The 27,676-nt window shown below is 45.2% G+C and overlaps 1 protein-coding gene across 3 annotated transcripts in view; it reads left to right on the top strand.

Moving 5' to 3' along the window:
- SPECC1 (sperm antigen with calponin homology and coiled-coil domains 1) overlaps window positions 1-27,676 on the top strand; it is a 206,830-nt gene that overhangs the window by 13,326 nt on the left and 165,828 nt on the right. The window contains exon 1 of one of the 3 annotated variants that reach the window (XM_061389763.1): window positions 20,200-21,396. The exons of 1 other annotated variant lie outside the window; for it this stretch is intronic. The gene's annotated coding sequence lies outside the window, so the exon portion shown is untranslated. One more of the 3 variants, XM_061389764.1, reaches the window with a different exon arrangement.

The following is a 27,676-nucleotide window of genomic DNA, read 5'->3' as shown; positions in this document are numbered from 1 at the left end:
TCCTTCTATCAGAACCTTGTCCCGGGATGGGCCCTGGAGATACAGAGACGAGTAAGATGATACTGGTCACTTGGCTCTTCCCCCCCAAACTCATCCCCTTGCTCCCCTGGCCACTGCCTCCAGCTAAAGGTACAGGTGGAGGCCACAGGGGAGACCAGGATGTGAGAGGAGGGGGAGCCAGGGGATTTATCACCCCTGTTTTCTGCCTTGGACAGTGTCTCAGGGGTGGTCCCAGCTCCAGCTGAGGGATACTTGCCTCTGGCCTTCTTCCCACTGAGACAGGCCAGGACAGGAGCCTTTGCTGCAATGCTTGCACCTGGACACACCTCTCTTCCAGCAACAAAGTACAAAGAAACTATATGGAGCTAAAAATAATTGTGTCTGTGCAGTTGGGATAAATTCTGGACAAAAGATACAAAGAGACCAAAAAACCCAGCAGCCACTTTTGAAGAGCCTTGAGCAAAAGCAGAGTGTTGGGAACAAAAGCAGGGTATTGAGCATGCCCCCTGCACTCAACACCACCCTCACCTAACATGAGAAACAAGCTCACCCCCACTCAGGGAGCGAGCAAGGGAACCTATTACTTGCTCTCAGTATCCCCTGCTGCAGCAGTTCATTTCAGTTCAGTCGCTCAGTCGTGTGACCCTTTGTGCTCAGTCGTGTGACTCTTTGTGACCCCATGGACTGCAGCACACCAGGCCTCCCTGTCCATCACCAACTCCCGGAGTTTACTCAAACTCATGTCCATTGAGTTGGTGATGCCATCCAACCATCTCATCCTCTGTCATCCCCTTCTCCTCCTGCCTTCAATCTTTCCCAGCATCAGGGTCTTTTTAAATGAGTCAGTTCTTTGCATCAGGTGGCCAAAGTGTTGGAGTTTCAGCTTCAGCATCAGTCCTTTCAGTAAATATTCAGGACTGATTTCCTTTAGAATAGACTGGTTGGATCTCCTTGCAGTCCAAGGGACTCTCAAGAGTCTTCTCCAACACTGCAGTTCAAAAGCATCAATTCTTTGGCGCTCAGCTGTCTTTATAGTCCAACTCTCAGTCCATACACCACTACTGGAAAAACCGTAGCCTTGACTAGATGGACCTTTGTTGGCAAAGTAATGTCTCTGTTTTTTAATATGCTGTCTAGGTTGGTCATACTTTTCTTCCAAGCAGCAAGTGTCTTTTAATTTCATGGCTGCAGTCACCATCTGTGGTGATTTTGGGGCCGCCCAAAAGAAAGTCTGTCACTGTTTCCCCTGTTTCCCCATCTATTTGCCATGAAGTGATGGGACCAGATGCCATGATCTTAGTTTTCTGAATGTTGAGCTTTAAGCCAACTTTTTCACTCTCCTCTTTCACTTTCATCAAGAGGTTCTTTAGTTCTTCTTCTCTTTCTGCCTTAAGGGTGATATCATCTGCATACCTGAGGTTATTGATATTTCTCCTGGCAAACTTGGTATCAGTTTGTGCTTCATCCAGCCCAGCTGCAGCAGGGGCTCTAACAAAGCCTTGCCTGAATTTCTTGTCTGGCCTCTGGTCAATTTCTATGGACTGGAGAAGGTCAAGAACCCTGATTGGTATCACCACCTTCTTTCTTTGCTCCTCCAGTCTTATTAAACATGCTGGAGGGCTCCTGCTGAGTCTCTGGTTTGCTCTCCACCACCACTTAGTGTTTTGGTCATTCTCCAAACCTTTTGGGGCTTCCTTTGTGGCGCAGTGGTAAAGTATCTCCAATGCAGGAGATACAGGTTTGATCCCTGGGTTGGGAAGATACCCTGGAGTAGGAAATGCAACCCACTCCTGTATTCTTGCCTGGAGAACCCCATGGATAGAGGAGCCTGGTGGGTTACAGTCCATGGGGTTGCAAAGAGTCAGACACGATTGAGCATGCATCACTTGCTTCACTTGCAAACCTTGTGACCAGTTCCCATGTTAATTCCCTCTGCTGAGCTTTGTTGTTGTTGTTGGTCACTTGCTAAGTCATGTCTCTTTGTGACCCCATGGACTGCAGCACTCCAGTTTCCCTCTCCTCCACTATCTCCTGGAGTTTGCTTGGACTCATGTCCTTTGAGTCGGTGATGCTATCCAACCATCTCATCCTCTGCCGCCCCCTCCTGCTTTTGCCCTCAATGTTTCTCAGCATCAGGGTCTTTTCCAGTGAGTCAGCTCTTTGCACACAGGTGGCCAGAGTATTGGAGCTTCAACTTCTGCTGAGCTACAGCTCTTGAATTCTGTTTTCCAGATTGGACTCTGTCCAATATAGAACAAGAACCCCACTTCTAGACGCCCACAGTCTTTCAGGACAGACATGGAAACGACTGTGATTTTTGTCTGTTTCATGCTGCTTTCTGTCTTCTTCCGGAAGTAAACCTCACCTCGAGCACAAGGATTGGCCATCACCCAGACTGACACCATCATAGGACTTAACACTCCCTGTTCACAGAGGCTTTTCCAGGGGTCATATCATGTCCCCAGACCAGGCTAATCACTTTCCTCTGAGTTGTTTGAAATGGGTGTGGTGCAGCCAGAGCCACCTACCCTCTTGGGAGTCATTGGAGGTGTGAGTTCTGTGGAAACTTGGTCTTTGGTGGTTTTTTTTTGTTTTTTAAATTTATAAGCTTGATCTTTGTTTGGCTAAGTGTATGTCTCCAGTGCACAGTGAGTGCTCTGTCAACACAATTTCATAAAATCTAAGGTGCCATCCATTTTCAAACAATTATTTTGTGTTCCACTAAGAAAGGAAAAAATACTGTTAATTAAACCATAACATATTTTTTATGTGCACCTTTTATTTTAGATGTATGAAAAGATCTTTTGGACATATTTAAGACAGTTTATATCATATAGTTTATATCATACAGTGTTTTTATTTGTATGTAAACAGGAAAGTGTAAGTGCTGTTAGCTGCTTAAAGTGAAAGTGAAGTCGCTCAGTCATGTCCGACTCTTTGCGACCCCATGAGGACCAGGCTCCTCCGTCCATGGGATTTTCTAGGCAAGAGTACTGGAGTGGGTTGCCTTTTCCTTCTCCAGGGAACTTATCTCTTCTTTTTTAAAATAATTTTTTCATGCTAAAAATTTATTAACTTTTAATACCAACAAATATCTAGTTATCAAATTCCTATTAAAACCTCTTTTTAAAAACTTCATTCATCCATTCTTTTATTTTTGGCTGCAGTGGGTCTTCGTTGCTGTGTGCATGCTTTCTCTAGTTGTGGGAGCTGGGCTGCCGTTTGTTGCAATGTTCAGGCTTCTCAGGTGGAGCACGGGCTCTAGAACACGCAGGCTTAATAGTTGTGGTGACTACCGTTGCCCTGTGGTGTGTGGGATCTTTCTAGACCAAGGATAAGAACTGGTGACCCCTGCTTTGGCAGGCAGATTCTTAACCTCTGGAACACCAGGGAAGCCCTAAAACCTTCTCTTCTAAGTCACTTTTGACTCCAGGTCGTTTGTGATTTTTCACAGATGAAGTCCCCTCTGCCACCAAGAACCCTGGCAACATGTGTGTGGTTGTGGAAGTGTTCCAGGTTGTCTCCAGGGTTTTCTTTTGGGCTTGTGACACCCATTCTGTGAATTTGATGCTGGCCCTTCCTTATCTCACCTAAAGGGATCTGCAGACTGTGTTGATAAAGCAGCCAGGACTCACACCGCTCCTTCGATGGTCCTCTGGTGTGAAGCCTGGAATAGTGTAGGACTGCTGTCAGCTCTGAGGCCACCTGGAGTGAAAGCCAAGTTACTGTGCTTTTCAGGGAGCTTATTCTGTCACGTCCTGAGCAGCATTGACCAGCCAGCGGCGACCATAGGAGGTGTGCTGACCTCAGGGATATTGGGTGTGTTAGCATTGATGGATTGTGATATTTGCACAATTAATTAATCAATGAATCTGGTGGGGCCTGAACCCACCCTCACTGAGAGACAGGCAGAAAGATGTGCAGAGAGAGTCTCCCTTGGTCCAGTGGTTCCTTGGGCCACATCCACCCCTGCACTTTCCAGGGTTTATTTATGAAATCTGGTCCTCCTTCCCTCTTGCTTTGTGAAACTAGTTCAGATTAGTTTCATGTCACTTGCAACCTAGCAAATCCTGACTAATCCAGAAGCTTATAAAATGATTATAAACAGTGTAATGTGTGCAGGAATTAAAGTGTATTCAGGCTCTGAAGTAGCATCAAGGAGAGAGAGACCTGCTCCGTTCGAGGTCAGGCTGCAACTCTAGACTCTCCGAGGTGAGGCAGGGCCTACCTCCTGGGTGCCTCCCAAGGACCCCGTGTATACTCCAACTACTTGCTCCCACTGTCTTTCTCACCACATAATTTAAAATAATCAGTTCAGAGGAGGATGGACCCTGTGTTTACTCCCATTTATAATTGCATAATTACCTTTACTGGTGCTCCTTGAATTTTTGTGTGTGTGAATTTGAATTTCCTTCTGGGCTCACTTGCTCTCACCTTGAAGAACTCCCTCCAGCATTTCTTGTAAGGCTAACAACAAGTTCTCTGCAGGATGGCAGACATTTTATTGGCTTCTGCGTGCCACCATGGCTATAATAAGATCTGAGGCTGGTCTTACAGGTAATTAATAGTAAGGCAGTAGGACATGACTCGCCTGGAATGAATCATTCCATTGCTGAAGGTGACTTTTGAAACAGCTCACCCTAAAGGTGACAGTACACCGCTGGTGTGTCTAGCCACCAAGCTATAGGTGAACTAGGGTTTTCTTTTCTGCCAGGCACTCTTTGTGTATTGCTTTGACTCCCCACGCACCCCCACCACTTGCCCTGTTTCAAATGTTTATCTTTACCATCTTTATTTATGTGTTTCTGGCTACACTGGGTCTTCATTGCTGCGAGCGGGCTTTCTCTAGTTTTAGTACTCGGTCTTCTTATTACGGTGGCTTCTCTTGTGAGCAGGGGCTCTCGGATGCAAGGGGCTTCAGTAGTTGTGGTGCATGGGTTTAGTTCCTTTGTGGCTGGTGGGATCTTCCTGGACCAGGGATCAAACCCATGTCCCCTGCATTGGCAAGTGGATTCTTAACAGCTGGACCATCAGGGAAGTCTCTGCTTTGTGACTTTTAAGTCATTTGTTCAATTTCTTTTATTTTTTCTTTAAACTTATAGTGCAGAAAATTTCAAACATTCACAAAAATACACAGCCTCATATGGTACATTTTCATGTACCTGTGACCTGGGTTCAGTGATGATTTAACTCACAGCCAAATTTGTTTTATAAACTTCCACCTGATCATCCTCAAAATTATTTTGTAAGTTGCTCAGTTTATTTTCCTCATTTTTATCTGGGAAAGAGTGACAGTATCCTGAACAAACTGAATTAAGGTGTAAAGAGAAAACCCTGTAAAACCCTTTGATGTGTAGTAAGTAGATGAAAGCTGTATTAGAAGCGTGGGACTTAGTCACTATAAGCAGCAACAAAGGATGCCTGACACCATGCGCCGGGTTTGTTTTTCTTTAAAGGAGCTGTAGTCTGGCATTTTAACAAGAGTTACAAATGACAGGGTGGTGTAGGCTAAGTCTAGCTTTGAGACTGTAATGATACAGGACTGTAAGCTTATAGCTTTTTCAGTTGACTGTAAGCGTCAGACATTTTAAAATTTAGGGCTTCCCTGGTGGGCGAGTGGTTAAGAGTCACCTGCCAATGCAGAGGATGTGGGTTCGATCCCTGGTCTGGGAAGAGCTCACATGCCTCAGAACAACTTCACAAGCCCCTGCGCTGCACCTGCTGAGCCCCTGCGCTGCACCCGACTGAGACCGTGGGCCGCGACTACTGAAGGCTGCGCGCCCTAGAGCCTGGGTCCTCAGTGAGAGATGCCGCCTCGGTGAGAGCCCTCAGGCCGCAGCTAGAGAAAGCCCACTTGCACCAATAAAGCCCCAGCACAGCCAAAAATCAATAAAGTAAAATATTTTTAAAATGTAGTCTTATAATTAAAAAAAAATACTAATTCAATAAAATTATTTTGGAGAGAAATCATGTTGATAGATTTTAGTAGTATCCTCAGAGTAAGATGTTTTAAATAGTTCTTCTGGACATAACCTGCTATCATTGTGAGGACATATGTTTACTTACTAGCTTCAAATTGATTTTGCTGAGAGAAATGAGGCCTTTGGTTGGTCATTCTACATTCTCTCACCTGTCTCCCCAGTGATATAGGGAATGCATTTGCAGGGTTGGCAGAGGAAATTAAGATTTTTTGTTGTTGTTGTTCTGGAATATATTAACACTTAGGCTCATACTTGATAGCTTCACTTCAGTGAGCATCCTCCTTTAGTTAAACTGGCCTTCGGTATTCTCCAGGGAAAAATAGATTGTTAACGTTTTTTAACACAAATGTGTGCATGAACTGGTGAAGAAGAACTTCCTTTAGTCACAATTTCAGAGTTACAGAAGCACATGTTTGTTATTATGATCTTTCAAGTTTGCTAACTGCTTTACTGAAAATAGTACATGGAAAAATACAGCACAATATGTCCCGAATAAGCCCGTGGGTATTTCTTTTTAAAAGTTATAATTTAAATTCTGTCTTGAACTTGTCAAATGCTTTCTTTTAAAATACATGTTTATATAAGCATTTGCTTTAGTGCTTTTGTGATTGAACCAAAAGGGCTTCCCTGGTGGTAAAGAATCCGCCTGCCTATGCAGGAGACTCAGGTTTGATTCCTGGGTTGGGAAGAGTCCCCTGGTGGAGGAAATGGCAACCCACTCCAGTATTCTTGCTTGGAGAATCCTGTGGACAGAGAGCCTGAGGTGCTGCAGTCCATGGGGTTGCAAAAGAGTTGGATATGACTTAGAGACTGAGCAACAATTGAGCCAAACAGCAGGGAGAATGGGCAGCTTCTGCTCAAAAGACCGAAACTCCCCCAGGTCTCTCAGGGAGGGGTTTTTAAAGACAGTGTTAGCGGTGGGTATTGTAGGGGGTGTGATCAGCTTGTACACAATTCTCTGACGGTTGGTGGTGAGGTGATCAGGAGTCTACATCCAAAACCTTCTGGTTACAGGGGGTCTGAGGTACGTGCTGGTGGGCTGCATGCACTTAACTCCAGCTGGTGGGGGTGTCAGTCTCTGTACCACTCAGGACGTGGCTTAGACTGCTATCTAGAGCCCTTGAGGAGGAACTGAAGGTCCAGCACCTGTGTTGTGGCTTAACTATTATTATTTTGTCTTACTTAACTGTTTTCCTTTGTTTCTGTATTTTCTCACTGCTCTGATTAACTTTGGAACTCAGGCAAGGCCTGGGAAGCTAAAGCTTTTCTACAAACAAGAGGCAGGGGACACGGTGGGATGGGGTGGGGTTTCTATCCCTGAGAAGCCTCTCCAGGGTCCTGCTTAATTTAACTTTTCCTTTGAATTTGCCTTATTTGTCTGTTAATTCAACAAATATTTACTGATTCCCTGATCCATGCTAGATAATGTTCTAGCTACTGATGATGGGTGGGAAGTGAAACAGACAAGGACCCTGCTCTCAGTGAGTTTGTAATCTAGTGGGAAGATAGGCAGCTAATAAGAAAACTTCAGGCTGTGGTCAGCCTGTGTGGAGGACATTGAGCCGCTGGTAGTGTGAGAGTGAATGAGCTTGGGGGCAATACCTGGTCATCGTATTTATACTTTAATTTAGTTACTGTTATCAGAACAGCAATATGGGAGAATGGAAAAACCATGAACTTTTTCTGTATAAACCTTAGGTTTTCTAACACACGTTGTGTGGATATCAGAAAATTATACAATCTGTCTGATTCCCAGTTTCCTCAACTACTCTAAGGGTAAAAGAATACTACCTAGCTCATAGGGACTTTCTGAGGAATAAATGTGACAATTTAAGCAAAAGCCCTAGGAAAGTGTATGGTCTCTAACAGTTGCTTTATAAATAGTAGCTAACATATTTCTAGAGGCTTCCCTGGTAGCTCAGCTGGTAAAGAATCCACCTACAATGCAGGAGATCCTGATTTGATTCCTGGGTCAGGAAGAGCCACTGGAGAAGGGATAGGCTACCCACTCCAGTATTCTTAGGTTCCCTGATGGCTCTGCTGGCAAAATGAATCTGCCTGCAATGTGGGAGATCTGGGTTCAATCCCTGGGTTGGGAAGATCCCCTGGAGCTTAAATTCCTTCTTCATTAAAATTAAAAAACAAAGTTCCCCCATGATTTCATCAGTTTTTCTATCCGGTGCCTAATGAGATGTTTTAAAGAGAGCACCTTAAATAGCCATTCATGCCCATGGTCACCATGGTAACTGCTAGCATGGAAACTTGCTGCTATGGGCTTATTCATTTCCATGAATCGTCACAGTTTAATGTATATCTTCTGTTGGCCAGCTTTTGTTGAGGTCATAATTCACAGGAAGGGAACTATATTTGTATTTAATGCAGCAAAGTTTTATAGAACTGAAGGATAATAAATTCATCAAGAATCTGGACACCAAAGCAGGGTTCTAGGGCAGAAACAGCAGTGCCACTGCAGTTTCTTCTGTGGGAAACAGCACACTGTGGTTCAGAGGGGCTTTACTACCGCACCCAGCTCGGGGTGCGAGCCACAGCCTGGGAGCAGGCAGAGACCCCAAGATACCAAGTCCCTCAGGGCTGCTGATGGGGACTTCCCATAGAGGAGATTCCAAGGTCAAGGTGGTCATCTTCCTAGATAGACAGCCAATCAAACACCTTAGAAGAGCACAGGGCACAGGGAAGCAGGTACGTCAGAACAATGAAGCCTACAGCCGGCCCCAGAGACCTGGCAGGGTCTGCGGTAGGACAGCTTGGGGAGATACTAAGCTGACTTGAGAGTTTCCCAACCTGCGGGCGCATCTGTGTTCCTAACAACACACTTTGTCCTGGATCTACTTGTCCTGGAGACGGGACCAAGCTAAACAGCACCCTTTCTTCCTTTCCTTCTCTCTGGGGTAAGGAGGTCTCTCCTCTGTCCCGGATCAGTGGCCAAGAGGTCCTACCAAGACCTTCGTCAACTACCCCCTCCTCATTGACACTCTGACTTCTCTCTAATGATTTTTTTTTTAAGTATTTATTTATTCGGCCGTGTTGGATCTTATTTGTGTCACTCGGGATCTGTAGTTGCAGTATGGGGGATCCAATTCTCTGACCCGGGATCGAACCCACGCCCCCTGCATTGGGAGCATGGTGTCTTGGCCACTGGACCACCAGGAAGTCCTTGTACTGATTTCTTCTCTCTCTACCTATAAACATGCTCAAAAGTTTCCTATCTTAAAAAGGAGTCCACCCAAACTCTCTACTCTGACCTTTAACTGTTGACTTCCTTTCATGGCTAAGTTTTCAGGAATCGCTTGACTTTGTCTCTCATTTCCTCCTTAACTCTGTGACTTTGCTTCTTTTAGAAGAAAATTAATTAATTTTGGCCACAATGAGTCTTCACTGCTGCATGTAGGCTTTGCTTTAGTTGTGGTGAGTGGGGACTAGTTGCGGTGCACGGCTTCTCCTCCTGGGGGCTTCCCTTGCTGCAGAGCACGGCCCTGAGCGCAGGCTCAGTAGTTGTGGTGCACAGGCTTAGTTGTCCCACAGCATGCGGACTCTTCCTGAATCAGGGATTGAACCGGTGTCCCCTGCATTGGCAGGTGGATTCTTAACCACTGAGCCCCGAGGAAAGTCCTGTGACCTCGCTTCTAGCTCTGTCTTCTGTAGACTTTGTTCCCACTACGTTCATCGATGGGTATGTCCATCTGTCCTCTGTACTCTTCCAGCTGAGTGTCTCTGCATTTCAAATTCAGCAAGAAATGAACTCATCATCTGCTTCAGTGCTATAATGGTTTGAAAACATACCTGTAAACTCTTTGATACTTTTCCTTTCAAGAGGTGGGGCTTAATGCCCTGTCCATGAACGTGGGCTGGAATTAATCACTCCCTCCTAATGAGTGGAATAGGGCAGAAAGGATGTGTGAGACTTGAGGGTCATTAAAAGCATTGTGGCCTCGTCCTTGCTCTCTCTCGGGTCACCTGGTGCAGGGGAAGACGTGTACCATAACTGAAGGATATTCAAGCCACCTATAGAGACGTTCACTGGGCAAGATACAGAGGTCTGTCAGCAGCCAGTGGTTACTTGCCAGCCATGTGATTTGAACTCCTCGGAGCTCCCATCCCAGTCAAGTCTTCAGATGGTGCAGCCCCAGCTTAAGTATAATCCAGCAAAGCTTCTCCTTGATTCCTCACCCACAGAAACTGTGAGATGATAAATGATAAATATAATAAAATTTAGCAAGCTGCTAAATGTTACGGGTATTTGTTACACGGCAGTAGATGAACAATGCACATGGCAAACCTTGTCTTTTCACAATCTCAACAAGTTGTTTTCAAACCAGAAACACCTCCTTCCTCCTCAAAATTCAACTGACACTCAAGTTCTATTATTTATATTTAGGAATCTGTAATATCATGGCATCTGGTCCTATCACATCATGGCAAATAGAATAGAAAAAAGTGGAAACAGATTTTAATTTCTTGGGCTTCAAAATTACCGTAGATGGTGACTACAGCCATGAAATTAAAGGACATTTGCTGCTTGGAAGAAAAGCTATGACAAACCTAGACAGTGTATTAAGAAGCAGAGACGTCACCTTGCCTACAAAGGTCCAACTAGTCAAAGCTGTGGTTTTCCCAGTAGTCATGTATGGATGTGTGAGTTGGACCATAAAGAAGGCTGAGCGCCAAAGAATTGATGCTTTTGAACTGTGGTGTTGGAGAAGACAATTGAGAGTCCCTTGGACTGCAAGGAGATCAAACCAGTCAATCCTAAAGGAAATCAACCCTGAATATTCATTGGAAGGACTGGTGCTGAAGTTGAAGCTTCAATACTTTGGCCAGCTGATGTGAAGAGCTAACTCACTGGAAGAGACCCTGGTGCTGGGAAAGATTGAGGGCAAAAGGAGAAGAGGGTGGCAGAGGATGAGATAGTTAAATGGCATCAGTGACTCAATGGATATGAATCTGAGCAAACTCTAGGTGAGAGGGGAGGACAGAGGAGCCTGGCATGCTGCAGTCCATGGGGCGCAAAGAGTTGCATTCGGCTTCATGACTGAACAACAGCAACAATTTGTTGATTCAGCCTCTTGTGAATTTCTCTTTCACTCTCTGTGTATGGTATCTCATCTAGACTGTTTAAGTTGCCTGGAAATGGGTTTCTTGCTTCCAGCTTTACTCCCTTATAATCTGTCGTCCATGCTGCCATCAGAACAGTTGTTCTAAAGTATGAGTTTTATCTCCTTGCTTCTTTGCTTAAATCATCCTCATTGACTAGGGCTTACCAAGTCCAGACACCCTAGCAGTACAGGTAAAGCCATTTGAGGTTTGAGTGCTTCTTCCTCTTTGCTGTGGCACGCCATACATATTCCTTGAAATTCAGAGCATGATTTGAGAGAGGGATTCTGCTAACATCTTGTTCTGTTTTCTCTCCAAAACATGTATCATTAACTTTGGGGCAGTTCTAAAAACACGTTCCATTAGTGTGTGTGCTGTACCAGTGAGGGGTGTAGCAGTAAATGAGGCCTCTGTTGTATTCCTGTGAAACTCATAGGATTTTGCACAGAGAAATGTTATTGTCCCCTTGAGGAAGAACTTGGTTGGTTTACCAAAGAGGCCATGGTGCTTTGTCTGAAAGTCATGTGGGAAGCATGCGTGGTTTTCTGCCACTATTTCAGGAGCTTCATGAAAACTATGAAGTGTTCTAACCCTTGGAAGCAAATGCATCAGGGGGCCAATGAATTCCAGTTTTTCAGGATACACTACTGTGCTTCCTGCCTGCACATCCCTGTTTAAGTGGCTGGCTGGCCACATAAAGGACATACACCTCTCCAGCTTACACATCAGTCCTGTTCAATATGACCCTTCCAGTCAACTATACAACAACCAAAAAGCTGATTAAAAATAGTGACCCTTTCTAACTGTTGAGTCATATTTATACTGTCAGCATGACCTTTATATTTCCTTGAACCACTCTCTCTGGGCTTCCCTGGTAGCTCACACGGTAAGGAATCTTCCTGCAATGAGGGAGACCTGGGTTCGATACCTGAGTCGGGAAGCTCTCCTGGAGGAGGGCATGACAACCCACTCCAGTATTCTTGCGTGGAGAATCCCGTGGAGGGAGGAGCCTTGGTGGGCTACAATCCATAGGGTTGCAAAGAGTCAGATATGACTGAATGATTAACACTTCACTCTGCTCTATCAATTTTTCTAAACTGATGTAATGCCACAAAATAGAAAAAGAGGAAAACTGTGAATTTTAACAAATATGAACACCAGCATACAATATTATTAAAATATTTGGTGAAAATATAGTAACAGACTAACCAAGATGAACCACATCCCTTAAAAAAAATATTTATTTACTTACTGGGGCTTCCCAGGTGACACTAGTGGTAAAGAACCTACCTGCCAACGCAGGAGACCCTGGAGATGCAGGTTAATAAAAAAAAAATTATTATTTTGGACTGTGCTAAGTCTTCATTGCTGTGTGGGCTTTCTCTAGTTTTGGTGCGCTGGCTTCTATTGTGGAGCATGGGCTCTAGGGTGCGTGGGCTTCAGTCGTTTCAGCTCCTAGACTCTAGAGCACAGGCTTAATAGTCATGGTGCATGGGCTTAGTTGCTCTCAGGCATGTGAGATCTTCCCGGACCAGGGATCAAACCTGCGTCTCCTGTATCGGCTGGTGGATTCTCTACCACTGAGCCACCAGGGAAGCCTGAACTACATCCCTGTAACTGAAGGTTGGATGCAGAAAAATAACCAAAGTATAAATTTCAAACTTAATGGTTATGTGAAGAGTGTAACAGGATTTCAGGGAAAAGAATAATCTTGCATTTCAAGATAATATTAATAAAATACTTGGGGCTTCCCTCATAGCCCAGTTGGTAAAGAATCTGCTGGCAATTCAGGAGACCCAGGTCTGATTCCTGGGTCGGGAAGATCCCCTGGAGAAGGAAATGGCAACCTAGTCCAGTATTCTTGCCTGGAGAATCCCATGACAGAGAAGTCTAGCAGCCCATGGGGTCACAAGAGTTGGACATGACTTAGCGGCTAACCCACCACCACAATTAGTAAAATACACTTGAGTAAAACTGTTGCACTTTTTTCTTTTGAAGTTGAAATTCCCAAAGTAGCTCTGGATATGTGAATCCCATTTTGCTTTCATGTATTCAGCAAACACTTACTCAGTGCCCTGTGCTGGGCTCTCAGCAAGGGGCAGAAGGAAGAGCACAGGAGCTGGTGCTCGGTTTTCTTCTGCATCATATCCAGTCTGTACTCTGCTGCTTAGTTTTCTGTTTCTCTTTTTTCTTGCCTCTTATGTTTCAGATCCATAAACTGTTTTAAGTCTACATTCTCATTTCAAAGCTTTGTTCTCCAGTCTAAACAGATAGTAACAGTTGTGTATTAGTCCTTGTGTATACAGGCTTAGAAATTCCATTTTTAAAGCACATTCTTATGAAAACTCATAGAAGTGCAGAGAGTAAAATGTGAAAGGCCTCCCTTTATTCTTTTAATTAAAAATAGATATATTTATTTGACTGAGCCACATCTTAGTTGTGGCATGCAGGATCTTTGGTTGCATCGTGCAGACTCTTAGCTGTGGCAGGTGGGATCTAATTCCCCGACCAGGGATGGAACCTGGGCACCCTGCATTGGGAGCGTGCAGTCTTAGCCACTGGACCAGCAGGGAAGTCCCGAAAGTCCCCTTTTACAATCTCCTCTCCAGCTGCTTCCCAAAATCCATGCATACAAGTGTGTGAAAGTCCTGTTTCCCACATTTTTGGTGACACTGTTATCCCTTTAAAAAATATTAACCCATATGATGGCTTTAAAAGTATCTTATTGCTCAGTTCATATTGCTCAGTGCTGGGCACTGGGTAGATGAAGCCTCTTGTCATGTGTTTATTAGTCTTTAGTATTTCTCTGAATTGCCTTTTCCTGCCCTTTGCTTTTTTTCCTCTGGAACTGTTTGTTTCTTCTTGAGTTAATTTTGGTAATCTGTGTTTTCCTAGAAAATTATCTGTTTCGCCAGTTTACAAATCCATATATATAATTATGTCCTCTTTCTTGTTTCTAATTTGGATGCCTTCTTTTTTTCTTGTTTGATTAAATTTGCGTGAAGTTCTATCTTGTTAGTCCTTTCAAAACACCAGCTTTTACTTTTATTAGTCCTCGGGACTGTTAAAAATGTTTTTGGTTTCATTAATTGCTGCTTTTTCTTTATTCATTTCCTATTTGTACCTTCTTTTTTATAGTTTATTTAATTTTGGTTGCAGTGGGCCTTCACTGCTGCATGAGGGGCTTTCTCTGGTTGCAGCAAGTGGTCTTCTCATTGCAGTGGCTTCTCTTGTTAAAAAGCACAGACTCCAGGCACACAGGCTTCAGTAGTTGTGGCATGTGGGGTTGTTAGTTGCCCTGTGGCATATGGAATCTTCCTGGACCAGGGATTGAACCCGTGTGCCCTGCGCTGGCAGGTGGATTCCTAACAGCTGGACCACCAGGGAAGTCCTCTTCCTTGCATCTTTTGTACCTTTTTGGGAGCAGAGGTTCAAAAGTTGTTGCTGAGGGTTGGGAGAGGGACATCAGCCCTGTTCCCTGCCCGCCCGCGCCCCCCCTCCCCCCCTGCCCCCCTCCCCCCTCCGCCCCCCTCCCCGCCCCCCCGCCACCATCACCAATAAAGAAAGTTCAGAATCAGGAAGAAACAAGTCAGGCATCAGGTGGAGATCATGTAGGCTTTGATAGTAGTAAGGATGACTTGAAGAATAATGCTCAACCTGTGATTAGTCAGGCTAATGACCTTTCCCCTCTGAGTTAACAAGAAATTCTTAGAATAAATGCTTTTTGGGAGGTTCAACATGAAAATAGAGTTGAATAAATCAATTGCTAAGTAGCAATGAAGGCTTTCCTGGTGAGGTGGTTCAGATGGTAAAGAAATGCAGGAGACCTGGGTTTGATTCCTGGATTGGGAAGATCCCCTGCGGAAAGAAGTGGCAACCCACTCCTGTATTTTTGCCTGGAGAATTCCATGGACAGAAGAGCCTAGTGGGCTAGAGTCCATGGTGTTGCAGAGTCAGACATGACTGAATGACTAACACTTTCACTTCTTTCAGGGGCAATGAAGGCCATGTTCCCTCGGGGGAGTTCAGTCTTCATAATTCCATCCGGAGACCCAGATTGGAAACAGAAAGATGGTGATGTGGCAGATCCCAGTTGGTGGCTGGCTGAGCAGGGCAGGGAGCTGATGGGGAGCCTGGTGGAAGGAGGTGGTCTTGGGATTCAGACTGGGCAGGGAGGCCTTTGGGAATCCGAGTCTGGGAAGGGTGCAGGGGTTTCAGCTTAACCAGCAAACCAGGCTGGGAAGGAGGAGGTGAAGGGTTGCTGGACGTCAGAGAGGGCCTTTCAGTGTCAGAATCCCTGTAGTAGGAAAGTCAGGTGGACAGGTACATCCCCAAAGATGCTGGGACCTGTGGGGGACCGGGGCTGAGTCATCTTGCAGGCTCTGGGGCTCTTGTCCTTCCTACTTAGCTCAACATCTGCTTTGAAGCCGAAAGAATCGCTGCTTTCCTATTCCTGGCTAATTAAACAGTTCAAACATATGCATCGCCTCCCTCAGCATCCTCACACAGGAGGTGCTGTGTGGGTGGCAGGTGTGTGGCCCTGGCAGCAAGGGGTGCGTTGGGGTGGAGTGGGAGGAGAGTGGGGAGGGGCCAGCCCTGGAGCCACACTTGCCTCATGGCGACCTGACCTGTCAAGGCTCCTTTGGGCCTGTGAGTTCATCTGGCCCTCCAGGGGTGTTTTTATGACAGTATATCAAGGCATAAACTGTAAGCCAACAGGCCTATGTTCCTAGCCATGTGTTCGCAGAATGAGTTTGGTCTTCTTGTTTCCTCAGGGAGGGCGCAGTGACCCCTGTCCAGAGCTCGTACAAAGGGCAACCTCACTAAACATCTCTCTCCCTGTGTGGTGTGTCTCCCTCTGTAATTTCTTCTCTCTATGTAATTTCCTACAGTGAAATTTGATGCTTTAGAACTAAATTAAAAAGTCATCTAAAGAGATGGTTGGGTTAACATAAAAGTCAAGTTCCTTTAAGGAGGAATGATTTTTTACAGTCAGGTCACACAGATATTTACAAAGAAGAGCAGTGTATTGGGTTGGACAAAATGTTCATTCGGATTTTTCCAAAAGATCTTAGGAAAATCCCAAATGAACATTTTGGCCAACCTAGTACTGTCTTACATGCTGATGTCAGGTTTCAGAGTTTATGTATGCAGGTAGGGCTTCCCGGGTGGCTCAGGGGTAAAGATTCTGCCTGCCAAAGCAGGAGACACAGGTTCAGTCCCTGGGTCGGGAAGATCCCCCGGAGGAGGAAATGGCAATCTACTCTAGTATTTTTGCCTGGTTAATGCCATGGACAGAGGAGCCTGTCAGGCTGCAGTTCACAAGGTTGCAAAAGAGTTGGACATGACTGAGTGACTAAACCACCACCATCAGCACATCACGTAAACAGTTTCTGTTTATACTCATTTTCCAGTAATAGGCACAGGGTCTGTTCTGGCTGCATGAAAGGTAGAGACTGTGAAGAGTTTTCAGCTGTTGTTGCCCCTGGGAGGGTGTCCTTTCATGTACTTCATCACAGGTCCTTGAGGGCATGTCTCCACTATAATGCAAGGGTCCTAAGGACTCTTACTCTGACAGTCTTTGCAAAGATTCATCAAACATCTCTTTGAAACCCACTCAGAGTCATTTTCATCTTTTGGCTTTGTCCTAGATATTTTTAGGGTTGATAGATTTATTTTTTCCAAGAGCAAACAGAACATTTTAAGGCTTTGATTTTTGGCTAAGGCTTAGTAAATTCTGTTCCATGGAGAGTAGGCAGGTTTCCTGCTGAGGCACTTATGAACTTGGCTGGCACAGAGATTTCCTCTCAGTGTTAGCTTGGAGTCATGAACCCAGCCCAGAAGGTAGACCACCCTTGTCCTGTGCAGCTTCTGCGTCAGTGGACACCTGGACACACTGTCATGGTCCATCACCTCCCTCTGTTCTGAGGTTCCCTGTCCCCACAGAGGACATCTTGTTCAGGGTTTAGTTGCTTCTACACTTAAGAAAGCCTGCCTGGGATCATGTTGAACTTAGTCTCTGCAGAATAAGCCATCAAGTCATAGAGTCTGCTGCTCTCAGAATGCCTAATGGTTATTGTGCTTAAATAGTATTATTAAAATGATAAAACAAGCCATGTTCATCTCAGCTAGTGTCAAAAAAATCTTAAGAACATAATGACAATTAGAACCTTCCATCATTTCAGCACCTAGAGGTAACATCCTCTTTTTGTCATTTATTTTCTAAACTTTTATTTTACCATGGTGAGAACACTTAACTTGAGATCTACTCTCTCTCGCTTTAAAAAAATGTATATTTATTTGGCTATACCAGGTCTTGGTTGCAGCATATGGGATCTAGTTCCCTGACCAGGGATTGAACCCAGGCCCCTGCTTCAGAAGCGTGGAGTCTTAGCCACTAGACCACCAGGGAAGTCCCAAGACCTACTCTCTTAAATGTTTAAGCATACAATAAATGATTGGTGATTAGAGGTACAGCACTGTACAGCAAATCTCTAGACCTTACTCATCTTGTTTGACTGAAACTTTATGCCAGTTGATTAATTAATTAAACTTTATGCCCCATTCCCCCTCCTCCAGCCCCTAGGAACTACCATTCTATTCTTTGATTCTGTGAATTTGACTATTTTAGAGTTCCTCAGATATGTGGAGTCAGGAAGGGTTTGTTCTTTCGTGACTGGTTTATTTCACTCAGCATAATGTCCTCAGCTTCATTCATGTTGTCACATACTGTGGACTCTCCTTACTTTTTTTAAGGCTGAATCACATTCCATTGTATATATGTACCATCTTTATCCATTTGTCTGCTGATGGACACTTCGGTTGATTCCACATCCTGGATATGGTGAATAACACTGCCATGAACAAAGGAGCGTTAATGTCTCTTAGAGATCCTGATTTCAATTCCTTTGGGTAAATACCCAGAGGTGGGATCATATGATATTTGTACAGTTGACCCTTCAACAGCTGGGCTTGTACTGCATGGGTCCACTTACACACAGATTTTTAAAAATAAAATATACAGTTGACCCTTTGTAGCCATAGGTTTAGCGTCTTCAGTTCAGTGCTGATGCAAACTTAATACATAACCATGCTAAGTCGCTTCAGTCGTGTCCAACTCTGTGCGATCCAATGGACAGCAGCCCACTAGGCTCCCCCGTCCCTCGGATTCTCCAGGTAAGAACACTGGAGTGGGTTGCCATTTCCTTCTCCAATGCATGAAAGTGAAAAGTGAAAGGGAAGTCACTCAGTCGTATCCGACTCTTAGCGACCCCATGGACTGCAGCCTACCAGGCTCCTCCACCCATGGGATTTTCCAGGCAAGAGTACTGGAGTGGGGTGCCATTGCCTTCTCCGATTCATAACCATATACTCCACTAAATATATTGTCATCTTTGTTCCACATCATCAAATATTTTACAGTGTCACTTGTGAAATTTATATAAATCACATCATAAAATTCACTATTTTGAGATATACAATACAGTAATTTTCTTGTGTATTGACAAAGTTGTGCAACAGTCACCACTGTCAAATTCCAGAACATTTTTATCACCCCAAAAGGGAGTCCTGGAGCGATTATCAGTCACTGCCCATTCTAACTCCTCCCTTCATCCCACGGCAACCACTAATCTACTTTCTGTATTTATGGATTTGCTATTCTGGAAATTTCATATGAATGTATTCATACAATTGTGACCTCTTTGATGTGGCTTCTTTCACTCAACATGTTTTCAAGGTTCATCTATATTGTATCACGTCCCACTACTTCGCTCCTTTTTTTAAAACTTCATTCGTTTTTACTGATGAATAGTATTCCATTGTATGGATCTCACATTATGTTTATCCATGCATCACTTGATGAGGATTTTTTTCCTACTTTTTAGCTATTGTGAATAGTACTTCTGTGAGCATTCGTGTACATTTTTATTTGAGCTCCTGTTTTCAGTTCTTTGGGGGTACATACCTAGGAGTGGAATTACTAGATCACAATGGTGACTGTCTTTATCTTTGAGGAAATGCCAATTTTTTTTTCACAGATGCCATGGCATTTTACTGGAGAAAGAAATGGCAACACACTCCAGTATTCTTGCCTGGAGAATTCCATGAACAGAAGAGCCTGGTGGGCTACAGTCCATGGAGTCGCAGAGAGTCAACATGACCGAGCAACTAAACAAACAACAATACCATTTTACATTCTCACAAACAATGTATGGAGGTTCGATTTCTCCATATCTTTGCCAAAACTTACTATTGTCTTTTTTAGCTGTAGTCATTCTAGTAGATGTGAGATGCTATCTCATTGTAGCTTTGATTTTCGTATTGCTATTGCCTAATAATTGCAAATATCTTTCCATGTGCTTATTGGCCATTTGTATGTTTCATATTTTCCTTGAAGAATTGTCTGTTTGGCTCCTTTGCCCATTTTTCAGTTGGGTTACTTGTCCTTTATATTCTGGATAATAGGCCCTTATTAGATATGTGATTTGTAAATATTTTCTCCCATCATGTGGATTATCTCTTCACTTTCTTTTTTTTTTTTGTAATTTTATATTTATTTTTGGCTATGCTAAGTCTTTGTTGCCATGCGGGCTTTTTCTCTAGCTGCGGTGTGTGGGGGCTATTCTCCAGTGGCAGCGTGTGGACTTCTCATTTGATGGTTCCTCTTGTGGAGTACAGGCTCTAGAGCACATGGGCTTCAGTAGTTGGGACCCTAGGACTCAGTAGTTATAGCTCCCAGGCACTAGAGCACAGGCTCAATAGTTGTGACACACAGACTTAATTGCTTTGTGGCATGTGGGATCTTCCTGGATCAAGGATCAAACCTGAGTCTTCTGCATTGACAGGTGGATTTTTTTTTTTTTAACCACTGAGCCACCAGGGAAGCCCTCACTTCTTGATAGTGTACTTTGAAGCACAAACGTTTCTGATTTTTATGAAGTCCAACATATCTAGTTTTTCTTTGGTTGCTTGTGTCTCGTGTGTGATATCTAAGAAAACGTGGCCTAGTCCGAGGTCACAAAGTTTTATACTTACATTTTCTTCTAAGAGTTTTCTATTTTTTAGCTCTTACATTTTGAGGTATTTTTTGCATGTGGTGGGAGGAAGGAGTCTAACTTCATACTTCTGCATGTGGATGTCCAGTTGTCCCAACACTGCTTGTTGAAAGACTGTTCTTTCCCTGTCTAATGGTTTTGGTGTCCTTGTCCAAAACAACTGCCCATAAACGTAAGAGTTCAGTTTTGAACTCTGAGTTCTTTTCTATTTATCTGCGTATGTCTAGCCCTGTGCCAAATATCACATGGTCTAGATTGCTGTAGCTTTGTAGTAAGTTTTGAAATTGGGAAGTGTAAGTCCTACCTTGTTCCTCTTTTTCGAAATTGTTTTGACTATTCTGGGTCCCTTGCATTTCCATATGAGTTGTAGAATTAAGAGTCACTGTCAGGAGCCACAGACTTTGGCAGGGGAGGGGCCCTGAGGCCTTGCTGACAGAGGTCCGTATAGTCAAAGTTATGGTTTTCCCAACAGTCATGTACAGATGTGAGAGTTGGTCTGTAAAGAAGACATGACGCTGAAGAATTGATGTTTTTGAACTGTGGTGCTGGAGAAGATGCTTGAGGGTCCCTTGGACTGCAAGGAGATCAAACCAGTCAATCCTAAAATCAACCCTGAATATTCATTGGAAGAACTGATGCTGAAGCTGCAGTCCTTTGGCCACCTGATGCGAAGAGCCGACTCATTGGAAAAGACCCTGATGCTGGGAAAGATTGAGGACAGGAGGAGAAGGGGGCAACAGAGGATGAGATGGCTGGATGGCATCAGTAATTCAATGAACATGAGTTTGAGCAAACTCTGGGAGATGGTGAAGGACAGGGAAGCCTGGAGTGCTGCAGTCCATGGGGTTGCAAAGAGTCGAACTCAACTTAGTGACTGAACAACACCTCTGCAGAGTAGACTGGCTTTTTTCCCCTTCTTCTGTTTGATATCTCAGGGAGCAATCAGAAAGAAAGCAGTCAGCCTACGTCTTTAAATCCTATGTTTCAGAGACATTCAAAGGAAGCGCTCAGGCACCAGTAGGGTAGAAGTGATTTTGCAGTTTATGGGAGGGAGAAGAAGGGAGGGAGAGGCAGGGGGTGAGGCCCTGGAGAGCAGAGCCCGCCTGCTTCCTGAGCAAAGCGTTGCTCCAATGCTCGGCGCCCGGCCCCTCAAGTGTGGTTTTCCTCCCGCCAGCACCAAACCCTAAAATAGTACCACTGGCTTGCTGATCGAGTTCAGCCGCTCCCAAGAAGCAGGAGGTTTTGGAGTAAGTACCTAGCTGGTTATTATTTAAGGTGGGGATGGAAACTCTCAGAACAACAGCACTATCTGGGGAAAGAGGTTCTTCTGCTGTGGGTGTAACACCTCAAGTCTCCGGTGACTCCTGACATTATTAACACATCCTCATGGGCTGGGCAAGTGCGTGCTACATGCTTGTTTGGGGGCTGACGATGGATTTCAAACATCTTCTGGCAGCCTTAAAACATTGTCTTTTCTCACTGCCTGTCACTTTTCTTGTCTTGCCAAGTAAGGATAATTAATACTGCTGCTGCTGCTGTCTAGTTGCTCAGTCGTGTCCAACTCTGCAACCCCATGGACTGTAGCCCACCAGGCTCCTCTGTCCACGGGATTTCCCAGGCATGAATATTGGAGTGGATTGCCATTTCCTCCTCCAGGGGATCTAACTTGAGGTTCAAGTCTAAAGGTCTTTGGAAACGCAGTTCTCCCCCTGGGTACTAGTTACTGGCAGTGTGGAGATGTGTTCACAGCCGTGGTGCAGAGCCTGCTTATGTGCGTGTTGTTGCCAGGCATGGGAAATCTGAAGTCCCATGGCGGGTACTGCCCACTGGACCAGTTCTAAGCCTTCTCCCCTGGAATCCAGCTCTGGGGAGCACCCCCTCCCTTCCTTGCAGAGGGCCGGATAACGTCCCTGTGCACAGTATCTGGACCAAACGCTGTGCTTGCGAGGCCTAGATGGCAGTCTCAAAGATATGACAGAGATAGAGGCTTTTCTAGGAAGTTACTTGTTACGTGGTTTCTGTTTAGACGTCTTTTGCCCCCACCCCCTGGGCAAGGGGCTCAAGTTACTCTGCAGCGTCTCCACCACTCTGGTGGCTGGAAATTCAGTTCTGGGGGATTCCCCCTTTCTTCCACTGAGTCTAATCTCTTATTAGAATCAGACCGTTAGCTCAGTTTCGCAGGACGTTCATCCTTCAAGTTGACTCAGAAACGGGCTTGCCCCTCTGGTTTGGATGCAGAGATAGGCACACATGTGCTCCTCTGATCCGGTTCTGTCCCTCTGGCTCAGCCCCACAGACTACGTCTTCCGTGGCTGTGCTCAGAGCGGCTGTTTCACTTCTCTTCATCTCTTCTCTCTCCTCTGCCACATGAGTTTCCGTGTGTCCGTGTCGTCTCAGCAGGAGACACCCACGAAAAGTCTTGCAAAACAGGCAGGACTGTACCTTCACTGGGGAAAACCAGTGCATGGGAAGTGTCTTTTCCCCTGGCTTCAGTTTTCTTGTTCAAACACATCGATGTTTTTTAAAATGATGAACATGAGACTTTGGCATGCCGACTGCGTGGCAAATGAAGCAGTCCAGTTCTCCTAGAGGGTTGTTTCCTCTGATTCCCATAAGGCGCCCATATGTACGGCCCTCTCTTTCAAGGTGGGGAAACCGAGGCATGGAAAGGTGAGCAGGAGTTGCCAGTGGAGGCTCTTGGGAGAATGTTGGGGCCAGAGAGGTGGTGAGCACGCCGGCCTGGAGCTGTGATGGTGCTTTGGGGAGCCGTGCACAGTCCAGCCAGGAGCAGGTCTGAGTGGTGGGTCAGAGAGAACCCAGAGAGGCACGTGGCACTTTGTCTTACCCTGGAAGGGGTGCAGGTGGGTGGTCTGTAATCAGAGGGATCTAAATGGGGGTTCGAGGTGGGGCATGATCGGTTCTGCATCTGAAAAGCCTGTTGGCAGAGGGGGCCGTGGCCCTGAACTCTGGGCAGGAAGACCAGCAGCAGTTCTACCCCTGGCAATGTTGCCAGGCTTTGGAAGTAACGAGTGGGAGGAGGATCCAGGAGAGATTTCCGAATCAGAAGGCAGAACATGGTGACGGGCTAGCCACGCGGGTTGGAGGACAGTGGCAGGATTCCCATTAGGGTCCTGGGTTCTGAGTCTCAGCAGATGCCCTCTTGTTGAACGCATGTAACTCAATGACTTTTGATAACTGTACACACCCACAGAACCGCCACTGCCATTGAGACACTAAGCATCTCCTTCACCCCCAAATTTTCCTCAGTGTCCCTCTAGTCCCGTTCCCAGCCCACCAGCCCCAACCCCACCACCATCCCCAGGCAAACACTGATCAGCTTCCTGTCACTGTGTTTTGCCTCTTCTAGAACTTCCTATCAATGGAACCATACACTCGTAGTATTTTGTGTCTGGTTTCTTGTCAGATTCATCCATGTTGTTCTGTGTGTCAGTACTTTATTTCTTTGTATTGCCAGGCATGGATGTATCACAGTTTGATGATCTAGTCACATTTCTGTCATATGTATGTGTGGCTTCTGTACAGATTCTCAGAGCTGCCCTTTTTAAAAAAATCATTACCTGTCAATGAGTCTTCAGCTTTCTGGCTGTTTAGGCAGCTAAGTCTCAAGCTTGGTTGCTCAGAGACACCCTGGGAGTTTAATTAAAAATATTGGAAGCAAGGGACTTCCGTGGCAGTCCAATGGTTTGGACTCTGAGCTTTTCACTGCCAAGGACCTGGGTTCAATCTCTGTCTGGGAACTAAGATCCCACAAGTCACACAGTGTGGACCCCTGCCAAAAAAAAAAAAAAAAAGGAATATATATATATATGAAGCAAGACTTACCCTTGATGGGACCGAGTCAGAGTTGCAGGGAGTGAACCCCAGGCCTGCATGTTTTTAATCAGTCTGGCAGGTGGTTTTGATCTGCTAGGTTGGGGAACTACAAGTGACTACTAGGAGAACAGTAGGTGTGGAGTTTTAACCCCCATAGTCCTGTTTGCTTATCACCAAAAAACCATCTCTCTGAACTCCTAGGTGATGTTCTATTTCCCAAGTGCTGACCACACCCACTTCATTGGCCATGGGTCACTGTGCCTGCTCATTTCATCATTAATTCATCAAACAGAATTCTGAGCTCTTACCACACGTAACGTATCCCTCGAGATGCTGTGTCTATATGCAAAACCAGATTTTCTGCTTTCAATCCCTTTGAGAGACATGGTCTCCCCATACCCAGTCACACAAGAGAAGGCAGTACTGTGAGAGCACGTAGACCAAGTGTTGGGCTTCAGAGGTGCATCCAGTAATTTCCAGCTTCTTATGGATGTGGGGAGTTGGCAGTCAGATAAGGTTCCAGGGAAGTCACATTTGATCTGGGGCTGGCAGGATGGGTGCAATTGGTGCAAAAGGAGTGAGGGTAGGAAAGGCAGCTGAGGAGGAAGGACTAAGAAAAAAGTGGGAGCTGGACATCCTGGCTCCTGGCGGCCAGGGCGGCCCAGTCTGAGGCGGGCAAGGAAGTGAGGTTGGGGGTGGGCCTAGGTAAGAGCAAGGAGCCCACGTGAACTCACCCAGCGCATGCTTAGTGTGATCCCACCACGATCTCCCCCAAGTCTCTGGTTCGTGCTTATACTCAGCCCCTCCGACGTGTCTTCCAACCACCACTGAGCCATGAACTCAGTCCGGGTGCTGTCTACCTGCACAGAGTGTAAGGCATAGTCCCATAGGACTGGCCCCCGAGGATTGCAACATGGGAGATGGCCTCTCAGGTAACTCTGAGGACTGTTCCCAAGAGGTAAGCAGGGGAGGCCAGTACATGTGTGGTTTTGGTAAAGGGGGTACATGCAATGAGCACCCATCTTGGTAGGAGGTTGCTGCTGGTCACAAAGAGCAGACACCTCATTTAATGGTTTTTTTTTTTTAAGTGCTTTTCTAAGTATGGGAAGATGCAAGAATCCAGGTTCATAAAAATTTCTCCTGAAAATATCTAACTGTCTGAGGGCTGGTTCTGCCAGTTTTCCCAGAGCACAGAGTGCTTCATCCTGGTCTTCACTCAGAACATTCTTCAGGGTGTCCTGTGGGTCATCATCAGCAGTGGGTGATGACTTGGTTGTTATGGAACTGGATGGTGGGCAACATTCTTTATTTGACAAGCCTCTCCCTTTTGGTCTTAGTTTTGACCAAGGTTTGGGAGGCATTTAGTGACCAGTTTGTCTTATGGCAGTAGGAATGCTTGTTCCCAAGTCAGGCAAGGATTTCATTGATGGGCCACTCAGTGTGCTGTTAGTGGACCAGGCCCTGTTAACAGTAGCCCAACGCCTCTGGATCCCTGTCTTACAGTCTGTTATGTCCAGGAAACAATTTCCTCTTGTTGCTCCCTCCCACATCTAGAGTTACACTTGATCTTACAGGACTGTATATTTGATCAATTGTTTCAGACCACCTAATCATCATTTATTTTATGTGAATCTCAGTCACACATCATTTGGTGATGTAAGAAACAGTAATTTTGTAAAATAGGCAGAATATAAGTAATATAGCTAGTGATACTAATATAAGGTCATAAGTAAGTACTTAAGCTGAGGACTTTCTCCATGTGGGGCCCGTTATCTCCCTAGGTCATCTGACCAATCTTTCCTGCACCAGTTGCTATCTGGTGCAGGAAAGGGAAATACTGTAGTGGCCTTGTCCATGAAGTCTGCCAAAGATGTCTGCACAAACAAGGTGAGTGGTGGTCATTGTGAGTGGTGGTCATTGTGTCCCCAGCAGGACTGAGAACTTCTTCTAGAGTTACATGACTGGTACCAGAAGGAGAGCAGCTTCCCAGGTGACTCAGTAGTAAAGAACCTGCCTGCCAATACAGGAGACGTGGGTTTGATCCCTGGGTTGGGAAGATCTCCTGGAGAGGGAAATGGCAACCCTCTTGGGGTTGGAAACTCTTCAGTATTCCTGCCTGGGAAATGCCATGGACAAAGAAGCCTGGTGGGCTACAGTCTGTGAGGTCACAGATTTGGACACAGCTGAGCAACTAAACCCAAAACAACAACCAGAAGTAGATAAATTTTGTTTTGTTTTTAAATTTTTTTTAGGTGAAGCCCTAATGGCTCAGTAGGTAAAGAATCCACCTGCAATGCAGGAGACACAGGAGACACAAGTTCAATCCCTGGGTTGGGACGATCCCCTGGAGAAGGAAATGGCTACCCACTTCTGCATTCTTGCCTGAAAAATCCCATGGATGAAGGAGCCTGACAGGCTACAGTCCATGGGTTGCAGAGTCAGACACGACTGAAGAACTAAGCACATAATTGATTTGCAATATTATGTTAGTTTCAGGTATACAGCAAAGTGATTCAATTATACATATACATTCTTTTTGAGATTCTTCTCCCTTATAGGTTATGACCAAATGTTGAGTATAGTTCCCTGTGCTACACAATAGGTCCTTGTTGTAGGAGGAGAAAAGTTGGTTTTATGATTGAGCAGATATTTCCGCCATTGGGGGTGGGGAGTGCAGGGGTCTGGTTAGTGCAGACGCACATGTACACTAGTGGGGAGGGAGGAGGCCAAAAGCAGAGTAAAATTATGTTTAAATTTTTCTTATCTTGCTTTAAAACATGAATTTTATTTCATCAGGACCAAGCCTATGAATTACTTCCCACTCAGACACCCTTTCATTTCTCTTGGGCAAATACCCAGGAGTGGGATTACTGGACTATATGATCAGTGCAGGTGTAATTTTATACTGTTAAAGACAAGGGGCCCCAAATGGAGTCACTGATGCTGAGCCCCCCATCACCAAACCAAGACTTCACTATAGTTTCATCTTATCCCCAAAACAGGTTCTTAAAACCAGTGAATCAGGAATTCCCTGATCAGCCCTGGCTGAGTTCACTGGCCTGGTGGACCCCCACCTCCCCTAAAGGGAAGTGACTTCACAATAATCATGCCGATTTTCTGCTGAGCATGGCTTCCTGTTCCTGCCCATTCTCCCTGTGAAGGTCTTGTCCTCTGTACACCTCCTCGGAGCTCCTTTCTCACTGCTGGATGGGCTTCTACCCCATTCATGAATCATTGAGTAAAGCCAGTGAGATCTTTAAAGTTCACACAGTTACCTTTTGTGTTGTTGTTTTTTTTAAAACAATAAGAAATGACTGAATTGATTTGCAAAGCCACTGTGCATTTTGTATTTGCACCAACAATGAATGGGAGTTCCAGTTGCTCCATATCTTTGCCAGCACTCATTTTTATGTTTCTAAATTTCAAGCCATTCTAATTAGACATATAGTAATATCTCCCTGTGGTTTCAATTTGCATTTACTTAATGACTCAGGATGAGATGGTTAGATGGCATCATGGACTCAATGGCAATGAATTTGAGCCAACTCTGGGAGGTAGTGAAGGACAGGGAAGCCTGACATGCTGCAGTCCATGGGGTCGCGAAGAGTCAGACATGACTTAGTGACCAAGCAACAACAATGACTCTTACATTGAGCATCTTTCCAGGTGTTTATTTGCCATCCAATTATCTTC

This window comes from Bos javanicus, chromosome 19, assembly GCF_032452875.1.
Source record: "Bos javanicus breed banteng chromosome 19, ARS-OSU_banteng_1.0, whole genome shotgun sequence".
Classification (NCBI taxonomy): domain Eukaryota; kingdom Metazoa; phylum Chordata; class Mammalia; order Artiodactyla; family Bovidae; genus Bos; species Bos javanicus.
Note: the sequence above shows the minus strand (reverse complement) of the source record. Positions and strands in the feature narration are given on the sequence as shown.